Raw genomic sequence first — 15,785 nt, forward strand, 5'->3', positions numbered from 1 at the left:
GAGTACACAGACCACATCACATGTCTCCTTCTACCAACTCTCCCCTAAAGATCGTTCCCCTCATCAGAACATTTGAACAACATCAGGTGGCCAGGGGCCCAACCCTGCCCCTCAGCCCAGGATCAAGGTGCCAGCTTCTCGGCAGAAAATACAGACCCACCCACGCTGGAGTGGCCCTCTCAGGAAATTCTGTTGCCTGAAAAGAGAGTCTTTAGGTGCCTGACAAACGAACCACCTTGCTTAATCTGAGCATAAACAGGCATTCCTCCAGAAGAAAGGAAGATGCAGGACATGGTTTTCATCTGGGCAGTTAAGTGGCAGCCCAACCCTCCATCTATAAACTGAGTCCCAAGGGCTGGGCTCTGCCTCAGAGTCTGGCACTGCAGGCCCGTCAGGAGGAGGACACGCTCTGGAAGCGGTGACACCCGTGGGCCTGTGACTCAGCCCCAGTTTCCTCACAGGCACCTCCCCGTCAAGAGGGAGGCGGGGGATGGGGTGGGAGGTCCACTTGCCCCGGGTCCTGCTGGTCCCCTCCTCAGGTCGCCGAGACCCTCAGACCACCCTGGGCTCCTGGGGCCTCATCTCCACCACATGTCCGGGGCAGCGTGGCCCAGGAGTCCTAGGGAGGCCGAGAAGATCCTCGAGTCCACAGAGCCTCCCCCACCTGAGGGAGGTGTGGATGACTTTGAGATCCTGAACTTAGAGGAAACTGAGGCCAGAGGGCAGGAGAACTGGCCCAGGGTCATATAGTCAGGGAACAGCCAGGATGGGAGTCCACACGCTCACGTTCCCTCTTTCTCAATCTCTCTCTCTTGCTTCCCTGTCTCTCCAGGAAGCCCCTGACCTCGGCATGTCCGACCCTGGGTACAGCAGCACCTGCCGACATGATGGGCCCATGCAGGGGCCACCAGAGAGAGGCCGCATTCCAGGGAGGACCTGCCTCCCTCACCAGGGAGGCCCAGTGGACCTTCCAGATTTGAGAATTCCTCCCACTGAGCATGGCAGCTCACAGAGCACTTCCTCTCCCGTGTCTCACCATGACTGTTCCAAGGACGCCCACTGCCGGCCCTCCATGGGGGCAGGAGTAGGACTGCGATGACCAGGACGTCTCTCGCTGCTGAGAAACGTGAGACCCCATGCTGGATGCCAGAGGCTGAGCTTTGTCTTTGTGAGCGGCGACTGGCCAGCAGGTAACTTTGGGACACACAGACAGTGACCCTGGTTAGCAAGGAGCCTCGGGCCCAGCCACGGCACAGATCAAAGGAGGGACTCCGATGGCAGCTCACCATGGTTCCCACCAACCAGGAGTATAAGAACCCACCAGCCAATGCGTGTTTCTGCCAAGCATGGTATGGGCAGTGGGAACACACATGGGGACAGGGACAGGTGCTTACCCTGATTCCCTGCCTGCTCTGGAAAGGTCCTTCCCCACTTAAATGTTAGGCAGGTACGGAGTGGGGTCAGTCATTCCTGTGCAGACCGGGGGTGGGAGGGAGGGTCTGGTGACTGGGATGGGTCTTTGAAAGGACAGAGGTGGATGGATGGACATGGGGGGGAAAGCGATTAGATTCAAGAACTACACTCAGGGTTCCAGCAGCATCAGAATAGGGAGGACCTTCTGGTCCAGAGCCCCCACTTTACAGACGGGGAGCTGAGGCCCAGCGAGAGGCAAGATTTGACTCAAAGTCACACAAGCTGGTCAGGAGCCGATCAAAGATTTGATCCTTGGGAGGGCAACACTGGGTATCTAGCGGGAGGGACAAAAGCCTGTGTGAGAAAACCAGACACACGCTTTGGCTAGGGGCCAGCCCTGTCAGGACCATGTGGGAACCTAGGATTGAGCTTTTCTTTCTTTTTTTTTTTTTTTTTTTTCAGAAAGGGCTCATTTTGGAGGTGGTCCCCTAAGCCCTTCTTTTTTTTTTTTTTTAAGATTTTATTTATTTATTTGAGAGAGAGACAGTGAGAGAGAGCATGAGTGAGGAGAAGGTCAGAGGGAGAAGCAGACTCCCCATGGAGCTGGGAGCCCGATGCAGGACTCGATCCCGGGACTCGGGGATCATGACCTGAGCCGAAGGCAGTCGTCCAACCAACTGAGCCACCCAGGCGTCCCACGGATTGAGCTTTTCGAAGCAATCTAGGACTCTCAAACCCATGGAGGCCTCTGCAGGTGGGAGAGAGCCCCCCACCCCCTCCCAGCAACAAAAGCTGCAGAAAGCTTACTGTTTGGGCAGCGGAAAACACTGTTTTCCTCGTGTTGGAGAACACGGACCCAGGGCACCCTACACCCACACCGACACAATGCCTACAAACTGGTCTTCCACTCAGCACCGCTCAGCTCCACAAGGCTGTGACCAAGGTCTCCAGTAGCAAGTGCCTCGGCAGTGGGTTACACCCAATACCCACCCAGTTCAGCCCAGGGCTGGGTCGATTAATCACAGACCGTGTGAGGGAAAAGGGATCTTAATGAGCATTTACCAGCCTCACACCTACCTCCATCAAACACCGGAATGCCTTCCATCGTGGGGTGGCTCGGCCATGGGCTGGACTCCTCAAGGACAAGCAGCTCACAGCCCCAGGTGGCGGGCCACTCCAGCCCTGGATGGGGCTGACCCAGTTCTTCCTCGGACTCAGCCAAAATCTCTTCCGCTGGTCACCGTGTATTTCCTACCAACTGGTTCTCATTCTATTCCTTGAGACCTTGGGGAACGCATCCCTTCCTCTTCCCCATACCAACCCTTTAACTGCGTACACACAGTGACCAGCACCCCCAAGTCCTCCCTGTTCTGGGCTGAACACCACTGGCTCTCTAAACCGTTTTCCATGGGACTGGGTTCAGTCCTCCCCCAGCCCTTCTCTATCCTAAGTATTTTCTACCACACACTCTCCGCTCAACTGCTGTGGGTCCCCGGGATTGAACATGACATTCAAGTTGGAGGCCAGCATCTCCAATCATGACGCACAGGCCCCTTCTCCTTTCTGTTATCTCATGCTTAAACTCCCTGATCTGAGCTTCAGAGACCCCCATGGGAAGGCCACGCTTGCTCGGGGAAAGAGAGCTATGGGTACCCTGTGGCTCATAATTAAACATGTGTGGCAAATCCTGATTTTGCCAAAGTCTAAGAAGGAAGAAGATTTAACTCGGTATAGGCAGTGGGGACAAGGGGGATATCCCCCAACTGCACAGTGTGCTTTGAAGTAAATGTGTGGGGTCCCATTGCGGGGGCCAGCTTCTGGGGGACGTGCATTCAGGTGACAGCTGACTCTCAACACCCACTTTGCACCAAGCCCTGTAGTTCCATGATAGAAAGACTGTTCAGTAGTTAGCTTTGGTCCCAAGGAACCAGTTAGGGAGATCAGTACACACGGAATTACAGCAAAATGTTTCAGATGCTATCATGGAGGCGAGAAAATGGGAAAGGTTAGTTTCCTATTACTGCAGTTAACAAATTAGCACAGACCACACATGGGTCTCCCTGAGCTAACATCAAGGTGTCAGCAGGACTGGATTCTTTCTGGACTCTAGGAGATGAGCCTTGTTCCCCGGCTTCTAGCAGCTGCCTGCGTTCCTTGGCCGATGGCCCTTTCTCTGTGTTCAAAGTCAGCAGTGTTGTTGCTTCTTTGAATCTCTGTCTAACCTCCTGCCTCCTCCTTTCACTTGGGAGGACTCGTGTGATTACACTGAGCTCCCCTGGATGATTCATGACAACCCATCTCAAGGGTTGTAACCCAATCACTTCTACAAAGTCCCTTTCTTGCCCTGTCAGGTAAACCGTGTTCCCAGGGGGCACCTGGGTGGCTCAGTCAGTTAAGCGTCTGCCTTCGGCTTGGGTCACTGTCCCAGGGTCCTGGGATGAGACCCTTGTCAGGCTCCTGGCTCAGCAGGGAGCCTGTTTTTCCTTCTGCCTGTTGCTCTCTCTCTCTCTCTGAGAAGTAAATAAATAAAATCTTTATTAAACAAACAAAACAAATCTTTGGCAGGCACAGGAAACAACCAACTCTGCCCGTGGGAAGACCCATTACATTTGATTGGATCCTTCTAGGCTCTGCAAGTGTTTTATGCAGGAGAGCCCTGGCCCAGGAGGCAAAAGGGATTCACAGGAAGAAGGTGCTTGCACAAGGCCTGGAGAAAAGAAAATATGGCTAGTATTTTCCTTTTTTTCATGGCTTGCTTATTTTTGTTTTTGGAAAGACCCAACCTCTGCTGGGTGGCCACCAGGTTTTAGAGACTTACTACCCTCCACGGCAGCTCATTTCTTCCTATGGATGACTCTGAACCGAGAACCTTCCTTAAATTGAACCCACTGTCTTCGTCATCACTGGAAAGGTTAGTAGATCTCACGGTGCCCAGGAGGTGGACCAGAAGGGGGTGCTGGGCAATGGGAGGGTCACGGCACACAGGGGTCTGCTACATTCGGAAGTTTCTCTGAGGTTCATCCTCGGACAGGCTGTTCTACCTAGATGCCTCAGAGCAGGTCACCAAGGCCAATAACTTATTAGAACAATACCATTCCCAAGGCAGGATGATCTGCAGAATTTCACTGATGCCACCTCCTCTACTCCTATGCTACAAATCAACTGAAAAGAATCTGAGCTGAAGCTGAATTTGAACTTGAACTTGAGGGGATGAAAACTCAGAAGCACTGACATGTGAAGCTAGGGAGGAGGCCCAGCTCTCTGCCCTCTGCCAGAGACAAGCCGGGGTTCTGGCATCCTCAGTCCAGGGGTCACCGCTGTCGCCCTTGGGGTGGGGGAGGGAGGGCATCGGAGGCCCAGGAGCTCTGGGCTGGGGGCTGTGGAGGGAGGACGGTACCACAGAAAGGCTGGCTGAGAAGACACCTCCAGCATCTCTGATGTCCGCACAGGCTCTGTTGACATCCTTTGCCCCTGGGCCTCCTCTGTGCCAAGCAGCACCGTTCTGGGTGCTGCTTTGGGGGTGTGAGACAACAGAGCAGACACCACCCTGCCCTCAGTGCTGAACAGAACTTTAGTTTACAGCGCATTTTTATATCCAAGACCTTCTCTGACTCTCGGAACCCCCTGGTGAGGGGAACTGAGTCTGTGGCAGGGCTGAGACCCGCATCTGAGCCCAACTCACCCCTGTTCCCACCGCAAGTAGACACCACCGGTGGGCTCTGATCATTCCTGCTGGGTCAGGGCCAGGCCTGCACTTGAGATTTCCAGCACCAGAAGAGACTCTTAACTCTGGGGAACAAACTGAGGGCCGCTGGAGGGGCGGTAGGTGGGGGGATGGGGCAACTGGGGGATGGGCGTGATCTAATGAGCATTGGGTGTTATTGCCACTGATGAATCACTAAATTCTACCCCTGAAACTAATGATACAGTATGTTAACTAAATTGAATAGAAATATTGGGGAAAAAAATATATTTCCAGCTTCTTCCTCTCGTTTCCTCCCCTTTCCACCACCTCTCCCCCCAACTCTTTTTTCTTCTGTATCTGTATTTCTCTATTTCCCACTTCTTTTCTCCTTCTCCCCAGCCAAGAGCCCCACAAATGATGCTCAGCTCTCAGGGGCCCCTGCTAGACTAGAGGGACTAGAACCCCTGAATCAGAATGCCTACAACCATGAACATGAGTGTCCTCCTGGTTCCTGTGTCCCCCAGTCAACAGGTTCCAGCTTAGGCAATTGAGCCATTCATACCAGAAGCAGCATTGGGGGTGGGATCTGGGAAAGCTCTAGGCCAGAAGCCGGGAGAGGACCTCACATGACAGACCTGTCAGTCATAACCTTAGATATGTTACTGCCCCACCCTGGACCTCAGTTTCCTCATCAGTAAAGTAGGACAATAACACCCACCTCCCAAGGCAGTTGTAAGGGCTAGGAGAATTGATTTCATTGCTGGGCATGTATTCGATGTTTAATCAAGGTTGGTTGACTGTGGCAGCAGCTGGAGTACAGAAGCCTCCTGAGGGCTGGACTTGGAAATGTCAATATCTGTGTTGGGATAATAAGAGTCAGGAAGCACCAAGAGAGAGGTAGAAAGGGATGGAGGAAGGGAGTCACGGGGCAGAGGCTGCTCATCATTTTCTTCCCCTAGGCATCTCAGGTTCCCGGTACTCTGGACCCAGACACTGAGTGCAATTAATGCTTGCTTCTTTATGATGTTGATGAAATCATCTTGTAACATTCCAAATGCCTAATGAGGGTGTGTGCAGCTACTGGACAGAGAGTCCTGGAATCTCCCTGCCTTTGGCACACCCTGGGAGTAATGGTGATTTTTAGAAGCTGGGAAGCCCAGAGTGACTTCTCCCCAAACAGACTTGCTCAGTCCCAGTGTCAGTAGGGATTCAGAGTCCAACCTCCAGTGGTTCCAGGAAGAGAAGCCAATTACAACTCTCAGTGGGTGGGGGAAGGGGTGGAGGATGAGGAGAATAGGGGGGATCCAAAAGTACAGGAGGAACCCATGACCCAGAACAAGGGAGACTCAATTTTGCCCAGGGGCACTCAAAGAAACTCCAGAGCTAGAAACTTGTAAACTAGAAATAGATGGGACTTTCAGTTAAACAGGCAAATTAGTCACACCCAGTTGTCTTCTCTCCCTCCTTGGATCTCACTTAGATGGCAGGAAAGGTATTGAAATGGTATAAACCCACAGCATCATAGGGAATGGGAGAGGTGTATTAGTGGATTAGAGACCTCAGCAAGTTTATGGAACAGAACAGTTGAAGGTAGGTAAGGAGAAGGAGGAAGTAATTACCAGCATGAGAAGAGAGAGCCCTTTTTCCTCACAGAGCCATATGGAGGCCTAAAGATTGATTACACCAGGTACAGGGCAGAACAGATGAGATGAGCTATGGAAGTAAAAAACAGGGAGTTAATTGAAAGCCAGTACATGGGACAGTTGTCTCTATACCCATCCCTAAGAAAACAAACAAAAAAGTTATTTAAAGAAATTACAAGGGCCTGGAGAAAACAACCCTCTACAAACATTCTTGCTTGTAGAGATTCCTAGTATAATACTCAACTTGCTACCCAGAGCCCTAAAATGAAGCTTGTCAGCCCATGACTCTTGTCCACGTGTACAAAGTTCTCAAAGTCGGCTAACCCTGTTGCCTTACTTTTAAAATATGAACTGACAAACAAGGATTTAAGGGAAGGAAGCAACAAACAACAGCAACAACCACAAATCCCAGAGAAAAGAGATAGTTCAGAAAATAAAAGGGAAATTGAAAAGCTGCAAAATTTAAACTCTAGTGTCCAAAGAAAAATCCAAAAGAGACCACATCCATAAAAAAAGAATAAGAGTCTAGAAAAAGGAAAAATTAAAGAACAAGAATCACAGAAATGAAAAAATACAACTGCAAGAATTAAAATTTTAATTCAAGTGTTAGAAGCTAGACTTGAGAAGTCTCCAGGAAGTACAAGAGAGAGATTGAAAAGAGAAGAAAAAAAGAGAAGATAAGAAAGATTTAAAGAGAGGACAAAAAATTAGGAAAGTAATAGAAAAGAACTTCACAAAACTTAAGGATACCCCTCTCCTAAGAACTCTGGATGTTTTCAGCAGTGTGAATGAAATTGAAATAAAGAGCAACACATGGGTGCAACATATTGAAACCAGAACATAAAGGACATAGAGAAGGTCATAAGTCTTCTAAAAGAAACAATGAGTCAATTCTAAGTAGTAACAAATTCTCACTGACAACCTTTGGGCAAGAAGATAATTTGAATTCAGAATTCTATACCTAGCTAAACTAGCAATCAAATGTGAATGAAGAATAAAGAAATTTTTAGGCAAGGACTGAGAAAAGGGGATACTGTCTGTATCCCCTTTATAAGAAGTTATACAACGAGGTGTCCCTAAGGTGGAATTTAAATACAAACATAACTTTTAGAAAACTGCAAGTGGTTCTGGGACTTTAAAGTTGAATCACATGAAACTGTTGGTTTTTATGTTAAAAATGGTTGAATATCAGAAATTTCATTTGGTTCACCCTAACCCATATGAGCAGAAATGTACAGTATATCAGAAGATTAAGTTCAATTACAAAAAAAGAAAAATCCTTAACCAAGTTTGAAACAGTCGAACCCAAAGTTAAATAACAAGATACTGAAGATGGTTGTGTGTTCCCTGGGGAGTGAAGACAGTAAAATCCACAGCATGTTTGGAAAGAGAAAAGATGGGGCACCTGGGTGGCTCAGTCCATTAAGCATCTGCCTTTGGCTCAGGTTATGATCCCAGGGTCCTGGGATCAAGCCCTGCATTGGGCTCTGCCTGTTTCCTCCTCTCTCTCTCTGCCTGCCTCTCTGCCTACTTGTGATCTCTGTCAAATAAATAAATAAATAATCTCAAAAAAAGTAAAAAAAAATAATTCCTAAAAGAACAACAGACAACAAACAAAAAACCATATATATATATATATATATATATATATATATATATATATTTATATACACACACATATATATGTATATATATGTATATGAGACAGAGGAATACAAATTTATTAATCTACCAGCGAGTGTGAAAAGAGGAGGGCAATAAAGCAAAGACAGAAAAATGGGAAATAGAAAACACAGAGTAACTCCATAGTAACAATACAACAGGGAGAAACTAAAATAAATGTCAAAAGAGCAATTTCAATTATTAACAGAAAGATGTTATCTAGATAAAATTTAGAAAAATCCCACTGTATGCTGCCTACAAATACACACCTACAGTAAAGCCAAAGAGAAAAGGTGAAAATAAAGCATAGAAAAATAGACACCCTGGAGGGACAAAGCAAAATAAACTGGTATGGCTACAAAACCAAACCAAATGAAACCAAACAAATAAACAAAAAAATCCCATATAAAATAGAATTTTAAAAGAAAATGCTATAGGGATAAAGATTAATACTAAATAATAACTTTTTAAAAAGACCTATAAAGGGGCGCCTAGGTGGCTCAGTGGGTTAAAGCCTCTGCCTTCGGCTCAGGTCATGATCCCAGGGTCCTGGGATCGAGCCCCACATTGGGCTCTCTGCTCAGCAGGGAACCTGCTTCCTCCTCTCTCTCTGCCTGCCTCTCTGCCTACTTGTGATCTCCATGTGTCAAATAAATAAATAAAATCTTTAAAAAATAAATAAATAAATAAAAAGACCTATAAAGCCTTAGGACCTTAAAAAAAAACTTACATAAATAACCTTACAAAATATTAAATTAACCAGGAATTTTAAATTTCTATGTGGCTATTATATATTATATACATGTGGCTATATATATATATTATATATGTGTATATATAAAGTATACATACAATACTTCTATATATTTCTATATACTATATATCAATTGATAGAATTATAATAGGAACTTAAGAAATTCACAAACTTTTTTTCTGTAGGTCAGCAAACTAAATCTTAGTAAGGATACAGAAGTCTTGAACAACACAATTACCAAGCTTTATTTATTTTTTAAAAGATTTTATTTATTTACTTATTTGAGAGAGACAGAGAGAGAATGAGCAGCGGGAAGGGCAGAGGGAGAGAGAGAGAGAGAAGCAGACTCCCCACTGAGCAGGGAGCTTGATGTGGGGCTCCATCTCAGGACTCTGAGATTATGACCTGAGGTAAAGGGAGACACTTAACCAACTGGGCCACCCCACTGCCCCAACAAGCTTTATTTAATGTTTGTATAACAACCTGAACCAGTTTATTTATTTTTTACGTTAATGTGTATACCCAGTGTGGGGCTTGAACTCAGGACCCTGAGATCAAGAGTGGCACGCTCTCCTGACTCAGCCATTAGGATGACCCGTGAGCCTGATTTAAAAGAGAATTTTTTTCTCAAGCACATAAAGCCATTTACAAACATTGCCTACGTACTAGGCCATAAAACAAGTCTCAAAAACGTTCAAAGAATTGGGATCACACAGGGGAGGCTCAGTCAGTAGACCGTGTGACTCTTGATCTCAGGTCGTGAGTTTGAGCTCCACGTTGAGTATAAAGATTACCTAAAAATAAAATCTTTAAAAAACAAAAACAAAAAATTGAGACAAAAGTATTCCACGACTGAGTTAGAAGCCAATGCAGGAATGTTTCCTAAAAATCGGAATGAAAACATCAGAATGAAAGGCACACTTCTAAATAACCGAGCTCAAAGGCAAGCTCGTAAGGGGAATGAGAAAATGCAGAAGGGGCGGATAACAGAGACCAAACAGGAATAGCAATACCCCAGCCTAAAACAGGAGCGGCTGGCGCAGCGGTACCTTGGGCAGACGGCCATCCTGAAGAAGAGAACGGTAGAAAACTACTGGGCTAAGAATCCCACCCACGAAATCACGGGGAAGAAAAAACTACAAAGGCTCGGAGGAAACAGAAGAGAGCTGCCAGCGAATGCGACAGAAAACAATCATACCATAGAGGGTTGTCCCGAAGCCCAGTTTGCTCTTAGTAAAAGCTAATTAAACAGAAAAAATAGCGCAAGACGGATCAAGAAAGAGGAAGATGGGTCTGAACAACAGTGAGGACGAGAAAAGGACAACTACAGATACAAGAGAGATTTTAAAGCAACACAGAAATAAAAATATGTGGAAAATGTGGGGATAACAATTTCGAAAACTTAGAGACAACAGGAACAATTTCCTAAAATATATATAATGTAACAAGAGTGGGAAATAGAAGATTGAAGAGATTACTAACCACCCGAAGCCATGAACTCAGTGGTTAAAAATAAGCCACACAAAGGCACACATGTGGTAGGAGCCGGGTTCCAAAGCTGCCCCCAAGCACTCCTTGCGCCCAGGACTCCCGCTCTTTGGACAGGTGTCTCCCGTTCCAAGCAGGGCAGACCTGTGTAAACCAGGAGGGTGCTGTGCCAAGGAGGAACTGTGACTTCCCAAGCTAAACTGTGAAAGACATTGTGACTTCTGTCCTGATAGCTCTCTCTGAAGGGATGAGGGATGCCCTGGGGGATACCAGCTGCCAGGTTGCGAGACACGAGGGCAGCCCGATGAAGAAGGCCATGTGGCAAGGATCCTGCCATCGGCCAGCGGAGACTGCCAACCACATGAGAAACAAATCCTCCAGCTTCCGTCAAGACCACTGAAGTTCCAGCCAAGCTTCAGAGATAACCCATGAGAGATCCAGAGCGACAGCCACACAATGAAGCTGCTCCCAGGTTTCTGACCTTCACAAATGTGAGCAAGTAAATTGAAGCATCTAGAATTCGTGATATTGGGGCGCCTGGGTGGCTCAGTGGGTCAAGCCTCTGCCTTTGGGCTCATGATCTCAGGGTGCTGGGATCATTCACATGGGGCTCTCTGCTTAGCAGGGAGCCTGCTTCCCTCCCCCCGTTCCCCGCCTGCCTCTCTGCCTACTTGTGATCTCTCTCTCTGTCAAATAAATAAAAATTTAAATAAATTTAAAAAAAAAGAATTCGGGCTATTTTTAATGCAGCCATAGATAACTAGTACACACATGATAAAACCAAGCCAAGATGGTGTTGGAAAGGAGTCCTAGAATATATTCAAGGAAAATGTAATCGTATTTTTTACAAACTGTTCCCAGAGAAATTGTCCCCTACTTCATGAGTCTGTATAATTTGAATTATACTGTCAGGATCAGTCAAAATTTTCAAGGGAATCTTGTTAATGAACAGATAATAAAAGTTCCAAACAAAACATTAGCAAACTGAATCGAACATCTGTTTTTTAAATGTGTGATTAGGCTTGGGTTTACTTTATAGGATTTTAAGAATGAGTTTATTTTTCAAAATCTATACATTTTATTCACCACTTTAACACATTGGAGGAGAAATGCTATACGAGCATCTGAATAGCTGAAAAAAATAAAATTTGACACCTACTCACAATTTAAAAAAACCACTCAGTGAACTAGAGCTAAAAAGGTCATGTTTATCAATGAAGCATTCAAGGCGTTCGCCATCCGGATGCTTTTAAGGATGTTCCCTGCGACCATTGCTATTCAACATTGTATTGGAGGTTCTGGCCACTGCAAGTACAATTTTTTAAAATACTAAGTTAATAAAAGGTGTAAGGTTTTAATGGGAAGAAGCAAATTATTGGAATTATTGTTGGATAGGAGATAATTACATAAAAATGAATCCCATTTTTACATACTGGTAATAAACCATGAGAAAATGTAATTTTTAAAAAAGATAACATCTACAACAGCCACAATTCACAAAAGGGGAAGGAGAGCTAGGGAAAAACCTATCAAAATCTATGCCAGATTCTTATGCAAAAAGTTCTGAAACCTCATGGAAAGATTAGAGAAGACCCAAATTGATAGAAAGGCCTACCATGTTTACAGATAATTGCACTAGGTATTGTAAAGGATGCAAATTCTCCCCCAGATTGGTTTACAAATTCCCTGCAATTCCTGTCAGAATTCCAGCAGGTTTCTCGGTGCAGCTGGCCACACTGACTTTAATGTGTGTATGGAATTGCAAAGGGATGAGATTTTCTCCAAGGAAGAACGAGGCAGAGTGGTGACTACTCCAAGAATTATGAAAGCTACAGTAATGAAGACAGTGAGTTTCAGACTCGAGCAACAGGCCAGTGTTTTAAGCTACAGAACCCAGAAGCCAACCCATGCACATAGGGAAAACTGACAAGTGACAGAGGGAAGTTGGCAGACCAGCACGGAAAGGCTGGGCTAGGTGTTGATCGGTCTGGGACAGTGGCATACACGTTTGTAAAACATACATTGGTTGGCTACATCACACAGCATAAAAAACAAATTCCAAAACAAACAAACAAAAAACCAAATTCCATGTGTGCTAAAGCCCTAAACTTTACAACTTTTCTAAGAAAATAGAGGAGATATCCTCTATGACTTGAGAGTAGGAAGAATTTTTCTTTTCCCTTGAAGATTTTGTTTGAGAGAGAGACAACAGCATGCCTGCAAGTGAGGGGGTAAGAGGAACAGAAGTAAAGGGAGACAGAATCTGTTTTGTTTTTTAAATATTTTATTTATTTGACAGAGAAAGACACAGCAAGAGAGGGAACACAAGCAGGGGGAGTGGGCGGAGAAGCAGGTTTTCCTCCAAGCAGGGAGCCTCATGCAGGAGGGAGTCTCATGCAGGGCTCGATCCCAGGACCCTAGAATCATGACCTGAGCCAAGGGCAGATGCTTAACAACTGAGCCATCCAGGCGCCCCTAGAACATAATCTTTTTAGGGCCACTGAAATCACTCTTTTGTATGTAGTAGGCCTTCAGAAAATGAATGGCTGTTCATTGTATTTTGCAAATAGTTTTACTTTTTTTTGTTTTGTTTTGTTTCCCCTGCTTATAATTCTTCTTTTAGAATCTGAAGCAGACTCCACACTGAGCCTGGAGCCTGACCCAGGCTCGATCTCACAACCCTGAGACCATGACCTGAGTCAAAATCCAGAGTGGGATGCTTAATCGACTGAGCCACACAGGTGCCTCGAATAGGAAGAATTTCTTTCTTTTTTTTTTTTTTTTTTTATTTGACAGAGAGAGATCACAAGCAGGCAGAGAGGCAGGCAGAGAGAGAAGAGGAAGCAGGCTCCCTGCTGAGCAGAGAGCCCGATGCGGGGCTGGATCCCACGACTCCGAGATCATGACCTGAGCCGAAGGCAGCGGCTTAACCCACTGAGCCACCCAGGCGCCCCTAGGAAGAATTTCTTAAATGAGATTCTTTTTTAAAGCACGAACCATAAAATTATATTGCTAATCTTGACTAGATTAAAATTAAAGCTGCCATTCCACACAAGACAGCATAAATAAAGTGAAATAAGCCACAAACTGAAAAAGAATCATTCCAAAGCATACAATTTATAGAGGATTAGTGCCCAGGATATGTAAAGAATTCCTATAAATCAATAATAGTAATTTAAAAAGACAAAATGCTCCATTATAAATGGGTCAGTGTATACACACAGATAATTTTCAGGAGAAGGAATCTAAACATTTAATTATAAGTTTAAACACTTAAAAATAAGTGTAATAAACATGCAAACATTTAAAAATAAATTCAACTTCAATAGTTATCAGGGAAATGTTAAGATTAAACAATGAGATACCATTTCATACCTATCAGATTGACAAAAATTCAAAATTATAATGCCATCGAGAGTTGAGGAGGATGTGGAATAATGGGGAATAAAAAGAAAAGAAATGGGAATCCATGTCCATCAATAAGAGAACAGATGAGCTGTAGAAAATTCATCCAATAGAATATAATGCAGCTATTAAAATGAACTAGAGCCAAATGCTTCACATGAATAGATCTCAATAACCATGTGCGGGGGTGCCCAGCTGGCTGTTGGAAGAGCATAGGGCTCTTGATCTCAGTCGTGAGTTCGAATCCCATGTTGAATGTAGAGAATAAATAAACTTAAAAAAAAAAATGTGAGCCCCGGGGAAAAGTTTGAAGAATGCTACATGCAGAGTCCCATCACTTATAGAAAATTTAAAAACTGGCAAAGCATTATTTCAGCCTGTTCAGGGTGGTAGACCTATGTAGTTAAGAGTCTAAAAGCAGAGACAGCAGGGTGGCCCAGTTGGTTAAGCGGCTGCCTTTGGCTCAGGTCATGATCCCAGGGTCTTGGGATCGAGTCCTGCATTGGGCTCCCTGCTCAATGGGGAGCCTGCTTCTCCCTCTGCCTCTGCCTGCTTGTGCTGTCTCTCTCTCTCTCTCTCTCTGACAAATAAATAAATTTTAAAAAAAGAAGTCTAAAAGCACCACTAGGAATGTGGAATGCCACATTTATTAAGTAGCTCCCTGCAGAGGAGTACGCACAGAGAAGAGACAGGCAGGGGCTTTCAACTTTGTCACATTTCGTGTTAAAAAAATAACTGAAGCAAATATAGTAGCATTTTATTAAGTGGGTTGAGGTATCTATAGCTGTTACCCCATAATTTTCCAAGTGTTTGAAGAGAATGGCCAGGAGTTTGGGGGAGGTGTTTTAGTTGGAGGGGGCACCAAAAGGTAAGGCCCACTGAAGGATGTACTTGTTCTATGCTTTGCTCTGTCTCTGCACTTAGAACTGGGCCTGGTACAGAGGAGGTACTCCACAGAGAGCTGCTGAGTGCACCAGCAAATGCAAAGGCACTGAGGCACGTCAGGACACTGTGTTCTGAGAGCTAATCAACATAACAGCCAACGTCTGTTGAGCCACCTATGCTCCCCCTCAGCCACTGACTTCACTACGTGGCTTGGGTTATCTCATTTCATCCTCGAGACAACAGTATGGACCAACATCCTCCTCGCTCTCCTGGTAAGGAAACAGGCTTTGAGAGCTAGGTAGCTTGCCCAACAATACAGTGGTTAGGACTAGAGTCCACATTCCATCAAAAAGTCTGGGTTTTCTCACAAAACAAACTGAGGGTTGGGGGTGTGGAGGGGGAGGGAGAGGGTGGTTGGGTTATGGACATTGGGGAGGGTATGTGCTATGGTGAGTGCTGTGAAGGGTAAACCTGGTGATTCACAGACCTGTACCCCTGGGGCTAATAATACATTATATGTTAATAATAATAAAAAAAGAAAAGACTGGGTTTTATGCTGTAGGTAAGTCTCGAAAGGTGGAAATAAACAGGACAAGGTAGGGCCCAGGAGCCCACAATGCAGGGGTCACATCAACACAGACTGCAGGCTCCAGGGTGAAGGGTGAGTGGACCACCTGGCGGGGAGGAAGGTGCTTAGAAACCTGAGAAGGGAGTACACAGCAGGGAACACTTGTGGCTGCCTGGGCCTCAGGGAAGCCTTTACTCACTTGGCCTGGAAGAAGTCCACGTGGAAATGCCAGGAACCCAGCTCTTCCTGCTCTGTATCCGACTGGCATTCAGAGAACCCCCT

This window comes from Lutra lutra, chromosome 1 (assembly GCF_902655055.1).
Source record: "Lutra lutra chromosome 1, mLutLut1.2, whole genome shotgun sequence".
NCBI lineage: Eukaryota > Metazoa > Chordata > Mammalia > Carnivora > Mustelidae > Lutra > Lutra lutra.